Consider the following 21,750-nt stretch of genomic DNA (forward strand, 5'->3'; position numbering starts at 1 on the left):
AACACTTTAGTATAGGGACCAATTCTCACTAGTTGCTTATTAGCATGCATATTATCAGCATATTGGCTGTTTATTAGTACTTATAATGCACATATTCTGCATAACCATATTCTACGTCCTTAATCCTACCCTATACCTAAACTTAACAACTACCTTACTAGCTATTAATAAGCAGTAATTAGGAGAGTATAGGGACCAATTCTCACTAGTTGCTTATTAGCATGCATATTATCAGCATATTGGCTGTTTATTAGTACTTATAATGCACATATTCTGCATAACCATATTCTACGTCCTTAATCCTACCCTATACCTAAACTTAACAACTACCTTACTAGCTATTAATAAGCAGTAATTAGGAGTTTATTAAAGGTGAAAGTTGTAGTTAATAGTGAGAACTGGACATTAAAATGAACAATCCGTCACTACAGATTCAAACCCAAAGAAAAGTGCCACTGTAGCCACATAATGCTGTGTTTCTCTGCCCTCTGTGATTTCAGTGTTGTTCTAGCATGCAGGAACATCACATCCTTGATTACTGCCAGCCACGTTTCTACGGGGACTATCAATCTCCCTGGCAACAGCACAATGTAAGTATGTTTCTGTTTGGCTCCTTGAACATTGCTTTAGCCGCACACCTCCTGCAGTGGCAACACTCTGGCTTTCGTGTGGAATCCGTGAAACCCAAGAAAAACAATGCATTACAGATAAACAGAATAAAAGTGATATAAATAGTTCACTGCAAAAATAATGCTTTGTTTTTATTGCTTGAGGAGGCGTTTTAAAGTGTAAAAAGGTGCTGCTTTCACTTAAAAATTATGTTTCTTTACAAATACAAATACAATCCTCATTCTTGGTACTAAAACATCAATTTCAAACAATGGCAAACTAAAATGAATGCTTACTGCTCAAGATGGCTATCATTATGAGTAGCAAGTGTGGAACAATACCAAGTGGTGGGAAAAGTGAGCGTTCACTGCTGTTCTGCTATAGTAGAGCAAGACAGTAAATGCTATTGTATTAAGACTGCGATCAAATTTATGTCAATTGCGATAAGCTCTAGACATTTTTGTTCAATATGGATTATTCTAACATGGAAATTCTAAATGGAAAACACAGTATTTATGGAAAAATAAAATGGATTATTAAAACAGAAATTAATAGGCAGCTACTCTTTAGACTTTAATTGTGAACAAATAAGTTGTGTTCATTCTCAAGGTCTAACAAACACATGGAAAGCCCTTTCTTACTCATTAATGGTAAATTAATATTGCAATAAATATCTATACTGTATGAGATGTTTTATTAATTTATTTCATTAGACACCATTTTTGATGATACTATTTGTATTAACTCATATAACACAGAATCCACATTTCTTTTTATATTTTAAGTTGCAAATAAAACTTTTGAGCAACACATTTTTTCCACTTTGCACTCCAATGACCACACACTCACCAGACTAAGGCTACGTTTCACACGTCAACGATGTAGTCAAAAACAGAAAAGTTTTTCCCATGCGTTTTAAAGTTTCACGTAAGCACGACAATGTTTTCAAAAAGATTCGCGATTACACAGATCAGCGAAAACGGCCCAAAACGCTGTATTACGTATGCCAGGCCAGTAGTTGGCGCTGTCACCTTGTTAGTAAACAGTACCTGTAGGGAAGTGACGATTATATGATGTATATGATGTGTCTCCGCTGTTGGTTGTAATATTGGTGAAGTAAATCCACACTTTGCTGAAGAAGCGTTAGCAAACTCTTGAGCAGCAACAACAGTACCATGTACTCCACCATTGTTGTGTATGTTTGTGATGTTACGTGACATTGCTTACAAGCCGTTATATTGACGTCTTTGCGCGGCTGAAACACTGATTTTGCGATTACATGAGACAGGATACAGATTGTAAAGTTGTACTCTTTATTTAACTTACCCTCGGATGTTTAGTCATGATTATTTTGTGCTGAAACTGGTATTAATGTGGAGGAGATTATCAGTTCACGTCTGTTGATCGAGGCGCTACAGCGATCACTCCACAAAACAGTGTCAAAACGGCATTTATTGTTTAAATACTGCAATACAATGGACAGAATTTGAAATCTGAGACTTTGTTTCATGTTAAAAGTACCAAAGCACAATGCGTATTGCGATTTGTTGGATGGGATCCGTCCATTAACTGAAAACAGGCTAGACTAATCGATTCTTGGGATTTAAGAATCGATATCATAAAACTGAGAATCAATTATAATCGAGATATTGATATTTTTTAACCAGCCCTAATATTTATGGCCATATGGCCCAGCCCTACGCTATAGTTGGGGTTCATACACTCAAATACATTGTTTTCTTTTTGGAAACTATTTCCCAATTGGGATTCAGCATAACAGTTGAAAACAAGGAACATGGTGAAGTGTTCTGCATTTCCTTTCAAACTAAAGTCTTTGTGGTCAATTAAGATGGTAACTATGGTGTGTTTACGTGTCCCGAGAGTGGGTTTATAACCCAGCTGAGGGGTGACGAGGGATGGTCTTAGCACAAAGAAGTACTAATGTATGTAGATTCGGAGGTAGTGGCCATTCTTCATCGACGTGGTGTTCAGATGGGGCACACCTGCTCACATCAACCTAAATTATCGGCTTTGCTCTGTAGACTCATGCTAATTACACCCTGGTGATACATCAATGTGGATTGATTTAGCTTTGCTCCATAGAGCACAAAAAGCCCTTTTAATCATTTCCCCATCTACCCCAAACGAAGGGCCACAGTCTTCAACAAGGCCACAGGAATGAGGTACAGCCGTCCCCGAGTAATTACATGGAGTCTCCAGGACTGATTAGACGTGTCCCAACAACACTCACTGTGTTTTCAGTCTCTAGCACTGCCGTCATGGTTAAGGGTTTGTTATGAAAAGCTTTCATGGTCACAGATTTGAAACTGACCTTTAAGAAGAGCGGCTCAAACGAGTGTAATTTTTCTCCTGCCTGCGGTAAGAAATATTTGAAATTATATAAGCCTATAAGACAGAACACAGTTTTGTTATTCAGATGGATTATAGATAGACAGTCAGAACTGCTAATTTGTCTTTTGCAACACAAACAAATTTGAGAACAAACAGAGACCGCAAAAAAAATACAAAATACAAAATAAAAAAAAAACAAATCACATTGGATTTATGTTTCATTTTTAATCTAAAATATAAAACTAATACAATTATATAAAAAAATACATAAAATAAAGAAAACTTTCAGTTTTTAACACTTTTTAATATTTTACACTGAACGAAATTATAAAAGCAACACTTTTGTTTTTGCCCCCATTTGTCATGAGCTGAACTCAAAGATCTAAGACTTTTTCTATGTAGACAAAAGGCCTATTTCTCTCAAATATTGTTCACAAATATGTCTAAATCGGTGTTAGTGAGCACTTCTCCTTTGCCGAGATAATCCATCCACCTCACAGGTGTGGCATATCAAGATGCTGATTAGACAGCATGATTATTGCACAGGTGTGCCTTAGGCTGGCCACAATAAAAGGCCACTCTAAAATGTGCAGTTTTATCACACAGCACAATGCCACAGATGTCGCAAGTTTTGAGGGAGCGTGCAATTGGCATGCTGACTGCAGGAATGTCCACCAGAGCTGTTGCCCGTGAATTGAATGTTAATTTCTCTACCATAAGCCGTCTCCAAAGGCGTTTCAGAGAATTTGGCAGTACATCCAACCGGCCTCACCACCGCAGACCACGTGTAACCGCACCAGCCCAGGACCTCCACATCCAGCATATTCACTTCACTTCCAGGATCAGGAAACAGTCCTCCATAAAATGCGCAGCACACATCTGAATATTTGGGTTGAACTGTTCTGGAACAGTGTTGTAAATACAACTTAACCACTGATTTCTAGTCGTGTCCTATTTTGGAAGACCAAACAAAGTAGTTTCGCTTTCACAACGAAACACACAGCGTCTTCACAACATGGCGGTGGCGGTGACAGCAACAATAAAGTTACGCCTTCTTTCTTTGCATGAACATTTGGGCGGCATTGTGCAAATCTTCCCACATTGTGACGTAGACATGTGGGGGCGAGTTTAAACGAGGCGTTTTAGGAGGGCGTGGACCAGTCTTAACTTTTATAAAGAATATATCTTTGGGTTTGAAACTGTAATCTTTGCCACTTTATGGATTTTATTTATTCACGAACAGCATTTAACGCTCCAAAGAAAAAGAAAAACTTGAAATCACATCAAATGACCCCTTTAAGAGCTGCTTAAAAGTCCAAATAGCATCTGAAACCACTGTAGTATGCAATAAAGTACTCATAGACATACTACAACTTCTATTCATACAACAGATCAAAGCCGTGAATAATTCAATCCGTGCAAGTTTTGCACAAATTCTGCTCTGTGAGCTGTAGAACTGCAGTGCACTTCAGCCTCCCATTTATCATTAGCAGTGAAAGGTGCTCTCTTCAAAAAGAATTAACTCACAGAACTTCTCTAGTGGCATTTCACTGAAGTCATCATCATTGCTTTCATGATTTACCTTTCCTTAATAATTACAGTGTTCGAGGCAGTAAAATCAGGCCTCATATCTTTATGTTCTGCATCATAAAACAAAGTTAATCTTGCCGCACAGGCCCATTATTAGACATCAAAGCTCGCTGCGAGGCATTGCCGGCTGATAATTGTATTTGTTGCAAGGACTTGGTAAAGGCCGCCGAGCTGTAAGGTGCGAGAAACAGATGCCTGCTCCAGTGTGCCGAGATGCAGCGGAATTAGTTTTCTCCCCCATGGCCATGATTTGTCAGCTTCTGTGTGGTTTTTAAATAAGGAGTGTGAAAGTGAAACATCTTAGTCTGGCGAGTGTGTGGTCATTGGAGTGCAGAGTGGAAAAAAAATGTGTTGCTCAAACACTTTGGGGACCTGTATGCTTTTTAAGGGCTTCCCTGGAGTTTTTGTTGATTGTACGGCTCTCTACAGCACACAACAAAATCTTTGTCTCCATCCGTTTAACTTGTCACAATCATTTCTGTTATTTCTACTAAATTTTCTGCATCAGTAATTCAATTCGAAGAGCTCAAAGAGTTGCAATAAATGTATTACTGCAGGTTGTTACCACTTCTCACCTATTAATTTGAGGCAGCAGTTAAGCGTTTAGTGTGCTCAAATTATTTACAGTGTGCATTAAAGGAAGAGTTCACTCAAAATATACATTTGCTGGAAATGTATTCACCCTCAGGCCATCCAAGATGTAGATGAGTTTGTTTTGTTAATTTGAACAGATTTGGAGAAATGTAGCTTTGCATCACTTGCTCATCAATGGATCCTCTGCAGTGAATGGGTGCCGTCAGAATGAGAGTCCAAACAGCTGATATAAACATCACAATAATCCACAAGTAATCCACAGCACTCCAGTCCATCAGTTAACATCTTGTGAAGTGAAAAGCTGTGTTTCTAATAAACAAATCCATCATTTTAATTTTCAATTAAACGCTTAAATTGACGCTTCTGGTCAAAATACCAGACATCAATATTAACGTTTCCGCCAGTGAAACATCCATGCATTCTTGTTCTATCACATCAAAATCCATCGACTTATTTGTTTAGAACTGATTTAGACTACTTTGGCTTGTAAACAGTGCTTGGTCTGTGCATATTTCTCTCCTGATTTAGACAAGATTATTTTTTAATTGAAAAAATAAATAATATGTATTATGGTGTTGCATTTTAATTGGAAGCAAAGGTTAAAAATGTCTTAATGATGGATTTGTTTCTTACAAACACACAGCTTTTCACTTCTCAAGACGTTAATTGATGGACTGGAGTGGTGTGGATTACTTGTAGATTACTGTGATGTTTTTATCAGCTGTTTGGACTCTCATTCTGACGGCACCCATTCACTGCAGAGGATCCGATGGTGAGCAAGTGACATAATGCTATTTCTCCAAATCTGTTCTAACAAAGAAACAAACTCATCTACATATTGGATGGCCTGAGGGTGAGTACATTTTCAGCAAATTTTCATTTTTGGGTGAACCATTCCTTTAAAAAAATGGTTCATGCTGCTGAAATTGCAATCCTTATTTGCTAAGATTGAAAAATTGGTTCAAATTGTACTCCTGCTAACACATTTCTTCCTGAAGCTGTGGCTAGAGTCACCACGGACAGCTGCAGTTTTCTGCAGGGACCTGATTAGGACCAAGTCTCTGCTCTTGTGGCATCATGGGACTGCAGTGAAAATGACTAGTGCAACATTATTTCCTTACTTTTCAGTTCAGTTACAGTTCCTCACTAAGAAAACAAGCCCATCTGAACCTTCAGACCTTCGTTAAGGCCAGCTAATGGGCTTTCTTCTTAGAACATTTTCTTTGGTATTGTTGTATGCGCTTTATTATAAAAGTCGAACGAGGCCAACAGAAATTCTAGTGATGCAACCCCAGATCAACATTTTCCTCATCTCTGTTTCTCAGTGGTATGTTGGGAGGCTTAGTTATTGGGTCGGTACATAAAAGCACAATGGCCTAAATACAACTGGACATTAATCCAGTTTTCAAGAATATTGAAACCACTAAACAAATAAAAAATGAATAAATTTCTATGTGATATATTATTATATATCTATCTATCAATCCATCTGTCTATCTATCATCCATCCATCCATCTTCTCTTTTCTTTTCTACGTTCTACTCTTGTCACATTGCATTAACAGCAGGGCTGCTCTCCAATTATTAACCTTCATTTGGCTTGTTATTTCCCGAAAACGTCCCATCATGCCTTCCTGCAGAGCCAGGGAACCTGCTGTTGGGTGAAAGTGTGTGACCATCATCTGTCACACAATATTTTTAACAGCAAGCTCTGACCCATATCCTCTCTTTCTTCATATGTTACATGTTTCAATCTGATATGGCTGATATCTTGACAGTTTTTAGAATTAATTTCAGTTTTTTTTCCTCAGTAGATGAAATGCAAAATATCATTTGGCTTTGATATTCCACATCTCATAATAGATGGGATGTCAACATAATTGTGCCAGATGTAAATTGTGGGTTCGAATGGAAGTGGAATCTATTACTGCAAATGTGGTCAGGAACAGATTCAAAAGCTGCTGTGGTGCAAAATTGATTTTTGCCGTACAAAACTCACCACTACTATGCTATGTGTTGTGTTTCCAAACATTGGCTCAATCAATAGCATGAGTTCATATGACAGCAATAGTTTGTGCACCGGTGGAAGACATGAGAGTGTTTGAGAAAACCTACTGGAAAAGAATCATTATCTCAGAAATTACACACGCTGCCTTTAAAAAAAACGATTTTTCTTAGAAGAAAGTACATTACTAAGACCATTTCCATTAGGATTTATCCATTAGGGTTTATAATTTTGACTCGTGTATTGCTAATGAATTTCACAAATAAGCAGCAATAAACAGATTGAATTAAACAATACATTTTGACGTTTTAAGACTGAATAAGTATTTGTGGTAACACTTTAGTTCATGTTAGCTCATTCAATAATATTAACATATATAAATGTAGATGTTTTTTTAAAATGTATATGGAAATACTGAAATTAATATTTAGTAAGATTATTAAGTGCTTTAGAAGTATTTATTGTTGTTAATTCATGTTAACTAATCTAGTTAACTAATGTTAACAAATGGAACGTTATTGTAAAGTGTTACTGTATTTTCTTGTAAAATATACAACCAATAATCTTTGTTTTATTTATGATTTAAAAAAATTGTGTACCTGTTTTATTAAATTAGTTGATCACTCAGTATGATCACACACATATAAACTATTATTTATCTAAATATACAAAAGCATAACACCTTACGGAAAATGTACTAAATTTACAAATGGATAACTATTAAGAATGGTTGTTTTTTTTGTGAATGAATGTGTATGTCACAATGTCTTCCTATAGTTCTGTGAAAGTCGTGCCAATTCCAAGCGTCACATATAATGTACATGCTTCAAGGTTCAGTTCTTATCATCTAATGCATCATCTGTCCTTGAACTGACACATTTGTTACTGCAGAAAAGTGCTAAAGAAGTGACCTCTCTGCTTAGCGGCAAACCCTGGATCTTCCTTCTCCTGACTGCGTCGCAGTGTTAAGCCTGTCATTAATTCTTATTAACTGCCAACTGAAGGGCCCATTTGACATGCAAGGAATTTTCATATTCCTGGTGCATTTGCCTGCTTATTTCCAAAATCAAGGAAACATTGCAAAGGTTTTCCCCATGCAAAGTGTTAAATAACTCATTCGTGACTGTTACTACAGAGAAAGGAAACGTGATTTATAATGGCCACGACATTTCATGCTTCCCTGAAGTTTTTTTTTAAAGCAGCACACCAGATTCCAAGGAAGAAGCCTCTTTATTCCAACTTACATGTAGATAATAGCCGTTAAAAGCAATTACAGATGTCATGAGTCTTCATTAAAAAGCTATTTGTGTGAATTGCATCGTAAGTGCTTGTTTCAGGACGTAGAAAAGCAGAAGAACATGCTGTCCAGCATGCGAGATGAAACCAAGATACTTATCAGGATCTGGCAAACTTCACATTCCAGAGTTGAAATTTGAACTGCATTCCACAAGATGCTGAATTGGAATTGAATTTGAATGACGCAAATTAGAAATATACTGAATAGAGTCAGAGAAATACCATTAGTTATTAAACAACAAAATACTTTGAAAAATAATTAAAAAATTAAAAAAATAATTTGATCAATTACTGCAAGCAGATTGAAAAGTTGTGTGTAAACAGAATTGCAAACTAGATTTTTACATTTTCTGAGAGTTGTTTGCCAATGCAAAACTCACCACTACTATGTGTTGTGTGTCCAAATATTGGCCCAATCAATTGAGGACTTTAAGACTTTATTGAGGTTTCCAGCAGGAACCGAACATAATTAGTGAATATAAATTGTTTAACAAGAAAATACTGTTTTACTCTTTATACTTCAAAATTTGAGGTTCAGTGCATTACTTGCCATTTCTCTGTAATTAAAGGCACAATATGTAAGATTTGTTTTATTAAAATATCCAAAAACCACTAGAACAGTGTTATATATTTTGCTGACTTGTGTACTTACATTATCCCAAATGTTTCGAAGAATGTTTAAATCCAGAGAAATAAGCGATTTTAACTAGTGACACTGAGCATGTCCTCGATTTCATAACCCCTCGATTTCCGGTTTTGTTTTGTAGAAAACATGGAAACACCAAAGACGCTTTAATATGTTGTGCGTTTTATTAGACCGGTGACGACCGCACAGAGTAGCATTATAACAGAACTTTCAAATGTATCTAGTATGATAAAACAGCGCTGCTTTACCCCACATACGCACGACCGGAAGGAGCGGAAGCGGTCGACTGTGACATAATTAAAGCTCCGCTGCTTTCGAGCCGTGTGTCACGCTCGTTCAGCGGCCTCGTTTCGCTTCGACGGCTTTCAGGCTCACCCTGCTTCATTCTACTACGTTAATAAATCATTAGCTCATCCATGAACATGATTTCTGCCCGAGTCCTGTCGGATTGCATCGGCCGTGGGGATGAAGACCACAACTCCCATGACTCCACACTCAAGTCACACCGTCATCAAACTACGCCTTTGTCTATTTGTTTATTTTGAATACGCGCCCTCTAGCGGCGAAAATGACATATCGTGCCTTTAATTGCGAAGTCTACTATCAATTTCTGAGTGAAAATTATTTCTACACCAATTATTATTTTTCAGTGAATCAGTGACAAACTTGCATACATAGCACTTCCAATATCTCATGACATGATTTGCTCCTTCTTTTAAAGGAGCTTTAATCCTTTAAAATCCTTTGGTTTAAAATTCTCCTCTTTGTATATAAATCCCTACATAACCAAGCTCCTTTCTATCTATCTGACCTTCTTTACTTCTATACTCCGTCTAGAAGCCTACGATCCTGTGACCAGGCCTTGTTGGTGGTCCCTCACGTTAGGCTTAAGCGTAGAGGGGAGTGTGCATTTGCGGTGGCAGGGCCACAACTCAGGAATACCCTGCATTTAAAGATTAGAATGGCCCCTTCTTTGTCTGTTTTTAAGTCCTTGCTAAAAACGTATTTGTTTTACTTAGTGCATTGACTACTGTGATATGGTAATTTTTAAACGTGCGTTTTTAAATGTTTGTCTGGTTCGTTTCTCTGTGTATGTGGTATAATTGTTGCTCTTCTGAAAAGCACTTTGGTCAGCCTGGTGGCTGTTGTATATGTGCTCTACAAATAAAATGAACTTGAACTCTCTGTCCCACACTTAAACGAACCCTCTTAATTGAGAGAAGTGCTGATTGCATGTTATTTTTGGCTGAAGTTTGAATCTAAATCTTGCATCTCTAAAATCACAACAGCAACAAGTGCAATTCTGCCTTCAGTGAAATTTAGGAGTTGAACTGTATGCGAAAAGCATTCACAATTCAACCCTGACATTGATGCACAATGTCCTTTCTGTGTCACAAACATCTTCGAAATCCACTCCCCACAATCTCTTAATTACATCACTTCCAATTACAGTCTTAAAAAGATGCAATCTGTATGAATAAATTAGGTTATTTACTACTCACACTTATTTATGTCACATAAGCACTCTGCTTGTGTTCATCTGAACGACAAGCAGAGATTAGAAATTAAACATCAAAATAAAGATTACAGAGTGACTGTGCCATTTCTCTGGATTAATGCATACATAAACATACAGACGGATACAGATTTGTAGATCAAAGGAGAATCAGTGAGTGAAAAATAACCCACTGACCAATGAAGTAGCATTAGAAGCCCCACCGCAGATTATTGTAATGCATATAATCCTTATTTACTATCAAGAGAAATAAATCAATAAGTCATGCTATTGCCTCCCCCAACAAAAAGGACAAATGGTAGCTTTGTTTCTAGTGAGGAAGAGTTGCCAGGACCGAGAAACAAAACCAGCCCAATTGCTAATCGAAACTAACTTGCTAAAGTCACTTTTTTTCCTGTGTTTTTCCCTCTAGCGAATTAGTTTCAGAGGAGGTAACTTTAACCCGCGGACTAAAAATACAACATGTGCAACAAAGTAAAAGTAGCCCAATTCTGTGCAAAAACCGTGGGCTTGGCAACACTATAGTGAGCTGCCTCTGAAAAAAAGTTGGTGTAGAAACAATTTTCACTCAGAAATTGCTAGTAAATATCACAATTACAAAGAAACTGCAAGTAACGCATTGATTTTAACATGACAATTTGAAGTTGTAAAAGTGAAATTGTATTTGCTTGTAAAACGTACAATTATGAAAAATAATTTTTATACAGTGTACACTGAAAAAAAAATGTAGAAACAATTTTCACTCAGAAATTGATAATACATTTCACAAATAGAAAAGAAACGTAACATATTGGATTAAACATGAAGTTCTGAAGTAGCCTAAAATAAAATTGTTTGTGTAAAATGCACTCAAAAAATATGTATTTCTACAATTTTGATTATTATTGTTTTTTTTATTTTTTACATTGTACCTGGAAACCATTTTAAAGACTTTAAAGCTGTTCCCAGAACAGCTTGTACACTGCAAGGGGAAAAAATACATCCATGATGCTGGATAAGTAAAGAGAAGTGTTGATGATATATCGCTAATGCATTTAATACTGAAGGTTATTGATAAAATGCTCAAATCCAATAAACATAAACTAAATAAAAATGTGTTATTCTGCAACATGCCATCATCAAACGTAATTGGATTCCACTGTTTTGGCTGTTTTACATTTGCCATTTAACAAATTTATCAATAGTTTTATATTGTCAAAAAAAAAAAAGTATTGTCCATACGGCATTAAAATACTGCTCTATTATAATACATGCTTTGTGGTCATGTATACAGTTAAACAGACACAAAGAACATGTTAGGCAGCGATTACAACTTGTGAATGATTACAATATAAGGAATAATATTACAATGCAAGGATAAAACCACCAATTTTGCATGCAAATCCAAGGTTGGTGTCATCTGAGGTCTTCACAAGTGTTGTTATTCCTAAAAAAGTTCATCCAACATCGATGCAATGGTCAAAGGCCACTGGGGAAGGCAGTGAAATACTGAAGCCTCTCTCGCTTCTACTAAAAGATTGCCATCAGCATCCAGGGACACTGGATTATATTTGCAAAAACTATTTCATTTCTAAGCAAAAGCCCTGACATCTTATTGAAGAGATTAGTCCATTTTAATCTTAATGGGAACAAACAAAAAATGTTTAATTATACCGTGTAAAGACATGCAAACACAAGAAAACGCGCGTTTAATTTTTTTTTACACGACCTGTTTGACTTTCTATCAGCTTGAAAAAGTGTATTAAAAGTTCTAAGATGTTATGATGGTTTCCCCACTCTACATAAGGTACCTAAGGCTGTCATTTGCTTTTAAAGGTGAAGCATGTCATTTCTGTGCCACCAAACAGAAGTGCAAGAATAATGACTGTTTGCAAATAAAAGTTTCTTACAAAATCCCCACGGCCTTCAACAGTTCGGCCAAATTTGCTGTTTTTCTTTAGCTAAATAGTGAAATTACACAGTAATGTGATTAAATGTTGCACAAACTGAGAATCATAATCGATACTAACGTTTCTCACTGTCAGTGAAAAGTGTCAGTGAACAAGATGTTTCACCAACATAATCACTGTGATGCTTTGCACTCTTTACTTTTATCTTTACTGTGACCTAAATCAATATTTAAATGCATTAACCTTAAGATATTAACATTAAAATGTATTTATAACTGGGAATGAGTTTAATTCAGTGTGTGTGTGTGTATATATATATATATATATATATATATATATATATATATATATATATATATATATATATACACTGTATATATTATATTATATATTTTTTGGTGTCCGCATCAATTCAATTAACAAAAGTGATTTTATATACACAGAAAATTGTTTACTTTAATGTTTCAAATAACTTGTCAAAAATGATTCAAATAAAATAAAACTTGTCAAATAAAATGTCAAAATATGGGTAAAATAATCTTCCATTGTCATTCACCATAACATATATATTTATGTAAAAATTAAACAACATACTTATTCTGACCCATACTTATTAAAATATATAAAAGTAAAAGTGATCATACTAAGTGTTATTATATTTTAAATTATGAAAAACTTCTTGATGACAAATGGGTAAAACCTAGTGGTTTGAAGGATAGTGGCAAATATTGGTAAAGATTTAAAATGACAAAATTACAATTAATTAGTAATGAGTTCATTAGTAATTATTAGCATTTTACTAATTAATTACTAAAAAATAAATAAATACATAAATAAATAAATAAGAATCTTCACTGATTCATTTATTTATTTATTTATGTTAGGACAAACATTAAAGCTATAATAAACTTTTATTGTTTTGATGCTTGAAAACCCCTACGTACATACATGCATACATACATATAATAATAATAATAATTTCAATATAACATTGGTAAAATTCACTTGAAAAATACTAAACACATGCACACACACTACACTTAGTAGAAAGTGGAGTAGAAAGACTCAAAAGTCAGAGACAATTAAATGCCGACCTGATTTTTATAAAAGAATATTCACCCAATTTAAAGGCGATGCCTCAGAAATGATTTGTTTTAGGCCAGTTATTTGACCTCGGCTCTGACAGGCCAGTCATATTTTATTCTGCAGAGGGAATGAAAGCTGCTCAGATGTTAATAAAGTTCTGTGAGTACAAACAGAGTTCATCCGGGGGCCAAATCATCCGCCCTCACCGCACATTACTACCAGCCCTTTATTCCACAATCTGCTCATTTCATAACATTCAGCCTGGATTCGTGGACTTCTTGATTCCAGGCATGAGCTCATAATGGGTTCTGGATGCTGTCCAGTCCCGCTGAGTCCTAACATAAGATGCTAGTGACATGTTTGATTGACACTGGATTTTCATAACTCAAGCATGTCCTTGAAACACAAACCCACATCAAATGGAGACATGCTTTTCTGAAGAACATGTGAGCGTTGCAAAACTAGCCATCACATTGATGTCCGGTGTGGTTTCGTACTAGTCTCAGGTCTTTACTAAACTGAAATCTCTGTGATATTCTGATCTCTAGATGTGGTTCAGGCCTCACATTCAATGTCAGTCATGGTCCCTTGATTTTAATTTAAAGGGGTCATATGACGTTGCTAAGAAAGAACATTATTTTGTGTATTTGGTGTAATGAAATGTGTTTATGCGGTTTAAGGTTCAAAAAACACATTATTTTCCACATACTGTACATTATTGTTTCTCCTCTATGCCCAGCCTTTCTGAAACGCCTCGATTTTTACAAAGCTCATCGGTCTGAAAAGCTAGGTGTGCTCTGATTGGCCAGCTATCAAGTGCATTGTGATTGGCCGAATACCTCAAGCATGTGACAGAAATATTACGCCCCTTACCATATGATGCCGTGTCCCGGAGCGACGAGACAAAACCAATAAAACCCAGCGAGGCATTTGTTGCATCCAGTGGGGACATAATTACTGATTATAATGACTTATACTGTCTTTTTACGCGTTGCGTTGCATTGCGCCGCGTAAACATAAAATCATGTCTTAAACGAGGCGTTTTAGGAGGGTGTGGACCAGTCTTAACTTTTATAAAGAATATCTCTTTGGGTTTGAGACTTTAGTCTTTGCAACTTTACAGATCTTATCTATTCATGAACAGCTTGTAACACTCCAAAGAGAAAGGAAAACTTGAAATTGCATCATATGTTAATATTATATATGTTTTATTAATTTGGGTATGTCTCTTTGCCATTTTTTATTATATATTTTATTTTCATTTCTTTAAATAGGTCTATAGAAGTTATTATTATTATACATTTTTTGTCTTCTGTTTTAGTTTTTAGTTTTTGTATTTCAATTTAAACTAAACAAATATATATATATATAATAATAATAATAATAATAATAATAATAATATTAATAATAAAACAATTATTATTATTATTATTATTCATGGTAATTGTTATTATTATGAAGACAATTATTTTCAAGTTCCCATCTAACTTGCAAACATCTAAACTGTAAATTTCAATGAATTACTTCATAAGTTTGATTTAACTAAATATTCATACTAAAATGTTCTAAAATATTTTAATAAAATACATAATAAAAAAAAAAAATTATAAAAATATGTACTTTTCTTTAGTTGTTCAAGTTTATAAAAAAAAAACGGTATAAAAAAACTTCAAGTTAAATTAAATGAAAATGAGAAATTTTGCATTGGCAACTACCTAAAAAGCAAACAAACAAAAGGTTTATTTTGTATTTTATTTCAAACAACAACAAAAACATTATTTTTTTAATTGTTTTTTTTATTGTTTTAGTTAATTAAGTTAAGTTTAGTTAAAAAACCCTCCACTAAAGTTTCTCGGAGTCAGCAATGAGACTGAATGCCAGAAAATATATTATTGTCTCAGAATATCAATCACAACCAGATCTCAATATGAGAAAGATATTAAATTTGATAAAAAATTAGTTATTAAATTAGTTCGTTTTACAAGAAAATACTATTTCAGTTTTTCTACCTAAGATTTACTTATGCTTTTGACATTTACTAGCAATTTCAGAAAATAGTTTCTACACCCAACTTTTCGGTGTAAGGACATTTAGAAGACTTTCAGCCTCGTGAGCTATGAGAGAGCAACATCTGAGCAATAACACTCTTTTGAGAAGCAAATCAGATTGAATGTTGGCAAACATTTACTTGTATAATCCCCACTGGTGTACTTCTGCTGTTCTCAAAAGAAAAAGAGCATATCCCAGAGTTTAAATCATTCATATATTTATTCATTTCGATCTGTCTCTTTATTTGTGTGTGTTTGTGCATGTTATGGAAATAAATGTAACTTTCCTGCGTCTGCAGAAGGACAGAGAAGTGAAGGTGCTGTGAGTGGGAGTTATTTGTTCAGGGCAAATGCTGTTAGTCGGCCCACACAGCCTGATTCATGCCACTCTTTTCCATTCTGAAAGCTGGAAGAATGCAGCACGAAGGGCATGATCGCAGAGCGTTTGTTAAGTCCTTGAATGAAGGGGAATCTTCTGACTGGAGACCAAACAAACGGTGAGAGCTGGCAAACCGATCCAGCATACCAAAAGCAAAGCCTGACATTGCAAGAACTATAAAAATAAACTTAACATGTTTTCTATGTGTAACATGGTTTAACGGAGAATCAGTGCAAGTTTTACAAGAATGTCATTGAGTGGGGCGCAGTGGTGGACAGTAGCCTACTCAAGGACATTTTTCAAGTATCTGTACATTACTGGAGTAGTTTTATTTTGAGTAACTTTTACTTTTACTTCACTACATTCCAAAGCATAAGATCTTACTTTTACTTCACTACATTTCATAAAACTTATCATTACTCCTTTTAATATTCCCACGTGCTCCGAGACGCAGAAGCGGTGTCTGATTCATGAACGAACTGATTATTTTCAATGAACCCATTAAATCGGTTGTCAAATCACAACAAACGATTCATTCACGAATTGGAATGATCCGATTGCAGCTGTTCTCGAGTCGACAACTCACTGATTCAAATGAACCGTTTAGTGCGAGTCTCCAGTGAACTGAATTCACAAGTAAATGTAAGTTACTAATGTCGAATTTTAGGATTAATTATTGCAACTGAAAATTATATTTAGGTCAAAGCTGTCAGTTGTTTGCGAACTAAATCTGCTGTAAAGGGTGATCTGTTTAAATGCTTGAATGCAGATACATTGACATCAGAGTATCTATGTTTTAGGTAAAAAAAATATTAAAATAACATAGATTCAATAAAATAACTCATGTATGTTCAGCTTCCCCGCTGCTATATCGTTAGCAGTTTTACTAAAATGCTATGCATTTAGTCCTATGTGACATCTGTTTTTATATTGTTTGTTAGCACACATAGCCTAAGCTACTACACTCTAAAAAATGCTGGGTTAAATACAACCCAGTGCTGGGTGTTTTGACCCAGCGGTTGGGTTAAATGTTTAACCCAACCTTCTGTGTAGTAACCCAACCGCTGGGTCAAAACAACCCAATTGCTGGGTTTGTCCCTATTTTACCCAGCACTGGGTTGTATTTAACCCAGCATTTTTTTAGAGTGTATGTATCTGGATCAACTAGACGAGTAGACAAATATAAATGTTTATTCATAACCATGCTGAAAATAAGTCAACGTTAGCTGATGCTAACTGTCTAGCTAACGAGCTTGCTGGTGATAACTTGAGGTAATTTAAAAAATAATAATAAAGTCCAAATATTTTTATTCAACCACCTAGATAGATTACATCTGGGGAAAAAGAAAGGATGTGATGTTCAGAACATGGTAAATACAGTAATTATCAAAGTGGGAAGTGATGCCCTCTGGGGCATTTGGCCAGGGGTGTTTTTACACCACAGACAAGGTTTGAGAAGAAAAAAATCATTATGAAAATCTAATTATATTTTCCTTATTATATTCATTATTTCCTAATTGGTTATTTTGGGAAAATCCCAGGTATTTTGAGTAGTAGGATTATAAAAAATATATAAATATAAAATTAAAAACTAAAAGTAGCCTATATAAAACTGCCAAATAAACATTAATCTAAGAGTACTTTTTACCTAAGTACATAAAAAATCAAGTACTTTTGTACTTTCACTCGAGTAAAATTGAAAACTTGATTTGAAAACTCAAGTACTTGATTTGTGTACTTCGTCCACCACTGGTGGGGCGATACTGTATATTGAATATTCAATACTGTATGATATCGCAAATGACTACCTTTTCAGCTGACATCATCAGGCCTACCAACTCCTCCCATCCAACCCACCATTTAATGAATTCCTGAAGGACAGTCCAGCATGACTGAATATGCAGCTTTAAGTGTTAAATATGGTTTGCATATGTGCTTTCATGAACACTTCTAACTTTGAATTGCTAAGTTTTATTCATTTCCATAATCAGCTTAAACTGTTAATTACAATTATTTGATTCATAAGTTTGATTCAACAATATATTCATCTAAAAACCCACTTGTACTAATATGATATGATATTATATATGATATGATATGTGATAAGATATAATATCTATCTTTAATCAAGTTTAATAATTTAATATTATGAATATAATGATATAATATTGTCATGAATTCGGTCCATGGACTTCCGTTTATTTACCACCAGAGGTCACCCTTTCCTTTTCATTGACTCTCGCACAACACAAACTGTTGCATAGCACCCCGGACTACATATCCCATCATTCATTGCACGATTTGCACACTGCACTGATTGCACTCATTGCACACAGCTGTTTCTTATCACCTCACTCACTATATAACACCCACTCAAACCACCATTCTCTGCTGAGTATTGTTTAGCCTGTACCCCTTTCCGAGTCTCTGTGTTTTCCTTGTTTTGCCTTGCCTGTTTTTACAGTTTCTGATCTTTGCCTGTTTTCCTGGATTTCTCCCTCTCGTCTCGCCCCTATGATTCTGTCTGCCGATCGGTGACCTACGCTAGCCCTAGGACTATTCTTGTGTTTTTGCCCCCCATATACCTGTTTGCCATTGTTGGACCCTGCCTGTTATACCACGTCTCTTTAATAAAAGCTTGCAGATGGATCCACACATCTCACGTCTCGTCAGCCCCGTCACAAATATGATGATATTTGAGATATGTACTTGAGATATGTACATTAGTAGTAGTACTTATTTATTCTACACAGAAATGTACTAATAAATGGCAAGCAAATAAAAAAGTTGTTTTGGTGAAAGCAATCTAAAAATAAGATTAGATAGATAGTCTTTTGATGATATTTGATATCTGACTCACAAGCAGATGTATTTTCAGTCAAGCGATCGCTCATCTTTTGTGGGGCTGTGATGTCAGCGGTGGATTCTTTATTTATTTAATTGTTTATTTTCAGCTCCTGCAGAGGTGGGTGGGTGAATCGGCTGTAAAAGCTCACAACCATACCATGATTCTCACTCCCAGTTTCAGCATCTCACCTGACATCATTGCCTCCGCTCGCTGCCACAGGCGTGCAAGTGCCAAGACTTGGAGAACACTTGTCAGGTCGGGAAGTGTTATCTATTTTTCCCAACATGCCAGAGTGTGTCTCAGTCTGTCAGACGTGGTCCTGGCACAGACATACGGCCCATCCAGCACATGCACCTCACTGCAGGCCTAACTCTACCTCCAAATTGTCACCTATGAAAGTTTAATGGTTGTCTGTGACTGCATAGTGAATAATTGAACAAGGGAAAAACCGGATTCTTTCCTGGATAACGAAGCCGGCAGTAAACCTTAGTGTGAGGAAAGGGAAAAAGGGGGTGGGGGTGGGTGGGGGGTAAGTACCAAAAAGCAGAAATGCCAGATTTTAGTGCCTAGTTCCCCTCAAGAAAAGACAAACCACGGGTTTTTTTTGGTCAGCTGGTACTGCTTTAGGATCCAAATTTTAAACTGACCTAACACTCATGTATTCATATGTAATGTGTATATATTTAATATACATATATATATATACTTTTTTTAAGCATTTTAAGTACTTATACTACTATTATATTATATTGTATTATATTATACTACATTATATTATATTATAATATTATATATTACCTTTCTACAGCAGATTATTAGTCACAATTACACATTTAATATGTAGCATTAAAAATAAAATAAATAATGATAATTATATTAAATAATAATAGCAATAAAAATGTAAATACTTTTATACTACTGTTATATATGATATGATATGATATATATATATCTTTCTACAGCAGATTATATTTTATCACAATTAGACATTTAATACGCAGAATTAAAAATATAAAATAATAGTAATAATAATAATACAAACAAAAAGCTTTGATATTCTTATATTATATTGTATATTATTACATATTATATTTATTACATTACATTACATTACATTATTTATATTATAATCTTTCAACAGTATATTTGTAAAATATTAGTAGAATATTCACAATGTTCTCCTGAGAAAAATACTCCTATAATCTCATTTTAAAAATCTGTCTCTTCTACTTTCATAAACGATCTCAGGAATGCCCCAAAGAATACTTTTGTCAAGATTTGTCAATATATAAAAGTCCGAACTTATTTCTCTTCCAATTTTAAGTGATCTGAGCTGCTGTTCACACTCATTTCATAGTTCTTTCCTCTTACTGTATGACAACTATTGTTATTTCTCCCAAGGATGTTTAGGAGAAACATCTGAGAATGACACTTTAATGAAACAGCTCCTCGCGTCTCCTGAGCTCTGGAAAGGTACATCCCTGAGCAATAAAACCTTCCTGTGGGTCAGACAGGAAACAATGCTGCCACTGCCTTTATAAGACCTTCACGTCAAGCCCGTATTTAGGTTTAATTACAGCTTCCTGTCTTTCTGTCCCATGGGATGTGACTAGCAGCTTAAGGGTTTGGTGATAAACTCCAGACAGTTTGCCTAATATACAAACAATACCTTCAAACCATCACCACCAGCTTAGTAATTTCATTAAGAAGGAAAACCTGCCAAGGAAAAAGGCAATATGATGCATTTTCCTTTGATTAATTGATTCAACAGGCCTGCATTCACCTCTGTTTTAATGACCTGAGAAGACAGTAACACGGCATTATAATATTCATGAGATTCCAGGCCTCATTATTGCGACAAGATTTGCATTTTAACGTTGATATGCATTTTCTGCTTTTGTGACTAAACAGTAAAGATGCATTAATAACTTCTACAGCTGTTTTCTGAGGAAGTGTACGGCAGCTGCACATAATACATTTTATTATTATAGGAATGTGCCATGAGTCAAAATACATTTATGGTCATTTTAATTGTCTCTTACATTTATTGCTTCTCAGACTTTATCCTACAATAACTACCCCCCTCTACCCGGCCACCCGCCCGCCCGCACCGCCTGCCCGATAATCTGACATGTGTCCCCAATAGAGTTTTTAGAAAATATTTTTAATAATGTCTCAAACTCAGCTCAGATTTGCCAAGACACTAACATCTGAAAACCAAAGTCAGAGATAATCTCAATATTATGAGCTCAAAAATGTCTTATCAAGTTAGATCAATAAGATCAAACCCAGTACTGGTTTGCTGATAAAAAAATAAAATAAAATAAATACAAATATATAAAATCCAGGAACATTCTAGCATCCTAGCAAAATCAACAATATCAATCGTTTTCAAGTTCAAATAAATATTCAAACCACTACCCTGTACAAACCACTAATTTATATACCCTTTATTTACCCACTAATTTATATACCAGAATTACTGTATGTCCGAAATCAGAGATTTATTATAATTTTCATTTATTTAGAATCATCAATAAGAGCTTCAAAGATACTTCTACGATTATACCCAATACTGTCTTGCAGAGACAAACATTTTCCACCTGGCAGATAATGAAACTGGGTAAAACTAAACTAAACTAAAATACCAACTGCATGTCAACACCTTGGTAACAACCCAACACAATGAAACTGGGTAAAACTAAACTAAACTAAAATACCAACTGCATGTCAACACCTTGGCAACAACCCAACACAATGAAACTGGGTAAAATTAAACTAAACTAAAATGCCAACTGCATGTCAACACCTTGGTAACAACCCAACACAATGAAACATCAAAGCAATATTCACTAATGTGTATAATTTCCTTATACGTCCAAGATCGAACAAT

Source organism: Sinocyclocheilus grahami, unplaced genomic scaffold (assembly GCF_001515645.1).
Source record: "Sinocyclocheilus grahami isolate Dianchi unplaced genomic scaffold, SAMN03320097.WGS_v1.1 scaffold717.1, whole genome shotgun sequence".
NCBI lineage: Eukaryota > Metazoa > Chordata > Actinopteri > Cypriniformes > Cyprinidae > Sinocyclocheilus > Sinocyclocheilus grahami.